At 40.1% G+C, this 2,809-nt stretch overlaps 1 pseudogene; it reads left to right on the plus strand.

Annotated features, from left to right (window-relative positions):
• Window positions 1–1,554: 1,554 nt before the first annotated feature.
• Window positions 1,555–2,115, plus strand: LOC107531128 (PRELI domain containing protein 3B-like; annotated as a pseudogene).
• The last annotated feature ends 694 nt before the right edge of the window (window positions 2,116–2,809 follow it).

Below are 2,809 nucleotides of genomic sequence, written 5' to 3' on the forward strand. Positions count from 1 at the left end.
GATGCACCCCAAAGTCTGCTTTTCTAAGGCCCAGGTTCCAAAGCAGATTAGGCAAAGACTCAAAGCACCCTGAGGTCTGCCTCTGCCTGCAGACTGATTAATCTGATTCTCTTAATGAGCCCCAGGCTGTAGAAGCTCCACAGGGTAGGGCAGCTGGTTGTTATCAGTCTCTTAACAAGCCTCAGGCTGTAGAAACTCCTTTGGGCAGGACAAGAGGCTTTCCAACAGGGTGGGGCAATTGCTTCCCCCTCAGGCAAAGCCAAAAATTTGCCCCTGGAGAACGATGTCCCCCACAGTCTGGGGAAATGACTCAGCATGGGAGTCCAGCTGGGCATTCCCTGATCTCACTTTCCAGAGCCCACACAGCTCCAGTCCAATCCACTCTCCTCACATAACTCCAGTCCAATCCACTCCCCCTCCACCAGAGCCCTAGGTGAATGGCTTCACATGAAACTTTGTATGTTGGCTCTTTAAGAGGGTGCCTGCAGTTCCAGCTGCCTCTCCCTGGCAGACAGAAACCCATCTGCTTTTCACAGCCATATGTTATGTGGGCACCTTTCTCATTTCTGGTGCTCTTGGCTGGGAAGCATGGCCTGGGGTTTAGGCCACAGAATCCTCAGTGGTAACCCCCCACAGCTGAGATGTCCCTCCAGACCTTCAGCTGCTGCCTGTGGGAGCCCGGCCATCCCTCTCGAATCCGCACTTCCTACCAGTCTCTATGCACCCTTCACTTTTCCTCCTTGGTTATGAGGATGCAATCCAGATAGTCTTCAGTTGGCTTTCAGGATGGTTTTTCTATTTTTTAATTATAAATCAAGATTAGTTCTGGGAGAGTGTGAGTGTAGCTTCCACTCAGTCTGCCGCCATCTTGGATCTCTACTCTCCTTTTTAAAAATATGTTTTTATTGTTTTCAGAGAGAGGTAGGGAGAAGGAGAGAGAGAGAGAGAGAGAAACATTCATGATGAGAGAGTCATTGATTGGTTGCCTCCTGCACACTCCTTGTCGGGGATGAAGCCTGCAACCCAGACATGTGCCCTGACCTGGAATTGAACCACAATCTCCTGGATCAGAGGTCGATGCTCAAGCACTGAGCCACACCAGCAGAGCAAATCTCCTCTTATATTCTTTTAATGGAGATAACCCACCTCCTCCCTTAAAAATACTCCAACAGGGCAGACAGTATTTTTTTACTTAGAAAATATTATTGCCTGGCACCTGGAGTTGCTCAGTTGGTTGAGCATTGTCCTGTGCACCAAATGGTTGCTGGCTCCATTCCCAGTCAGCACACATACCTGAATTTCTAGTTCACTCCCCAATCTGGGCACCTACAGAAGGCAACCAATCAATGTTTCTCTCTTGCATCAATATTTCTCTGTCTCTCGTCCTCTCTCTAAGCAAGTCCTTGGGAGAGGTTTAAAAAAGAAATAGAAAAAAAAATATTGTGTAGTAAAGAATATAAGGTGTGATATCAGCATCATAAATATTTTTGTTACACTTTTTTCTTGTGATGAGAACATTTAAGGTTTGTGTTTTTAGCTCAGGCTGCCAGTACCATGAAGATCTGGACTTCTGAACAGGTCTCTGACCACCTGTGGCAAACAATTACAATAACCACAATGCAGAAATACCCAAACCTTATGAACTAAAGTATGGTTGGAGTTGATGTACTAGACAGACATATAGATCCTTTTAGAAAGTTGCACACATAGAATTCCCAGCACAGAATGAGGACTGACTTCCATCGTAAAATCTCTAATTGGTATGGCTAGAACCAAAACATATGTGCAAAACATTCTGTAGATAAAACAATGTAACTTCAGTCCACTAATCTTTTAAAAATATGGTTTTCATATATGAGAGACTTATATACAAACCACCTCCTCAGAACCCAGAAGAAACTGTTTTTGAATTGAGAGGACATAGTCTCTCTGAAAGGAGTCAGTCTCAGTATTTATCTCAAAGAACTGATGACAAATATGATATCTTCAAAAGCTAATAAAGGCTGAGAATTAATAGAATGAGTAATACATAAATGCTGAAATTGAAGATTGACAACTTCAGTAAGAGGAAGCATAAGGACACAAATGGCAGCAGCAACATTTGGACAGAAATGATGAAAGTTTGTATACAACAGCCAGTCCCCCATATCTCTACCAGATAGCATTATATATATTTATTTTAAAAATGCAACTATATTTTAGGTAGAATTTTTTAATAAGCTAAAAAAAGGTTATGTTACTTGATTGAAACAAAGAGGAACAAGGTTTCTAAATATAAGGGAACATCTGAAATTATCAATGTTGTTTGAAATGACTGATTTTGAGGATTCCAGTACTTATGTAAAAATCTAATAATTTTTGAAAACTACTTTAATATTGGTGTTAGCATATTAAGTCTTCTTAAGGTAGAATTTAAAAACTTTTCATGCATTTGAACTGTACCTAGCTTTGGACCAACTCAAGAACAAAGCAGTCACCTCTAAATATACACAATTGCCCTGCTGTGGTAAACTTCAAGAGGGAACTCACTTTAAGGAGAGAAATTGTATAGTTTTTAAAGATATATTGATTTTTATAAAATAACTTGCTCTGCTATAAACATTAAAAGCCACAGTTTTTAAATTTGGTATTTAAGTAATATTTTTGGAATAAAAATTATCTCTAAAGTAATATATAACTAACAAAATATGATTTTATTGTATTAAAACATACTGCATTGATTTGCCAATTTTTGTAATTCATGGACGGTATTGCCTTACTTGGATTTATACTTTATGACTCAGTATGCTGTATTGTGGGCTGGTAATGT

The sequence above is a fragment of the Miniopterus natalensis genome, chromosome X (assembly GCF_054644295.1).
Source record: "Miniopterus natalensis isolate mMinNat1 chromosome X, mMinNat1.hap1, whole genome shotgun sequence".
NCBI classification, from domain to species: domain Eukaryota; kingdom Metazoa; phylum Chordata; class Mammalia; order Chiroptera; family Miniopteridae; genus Miniopterus; species Miniopterus natalensis.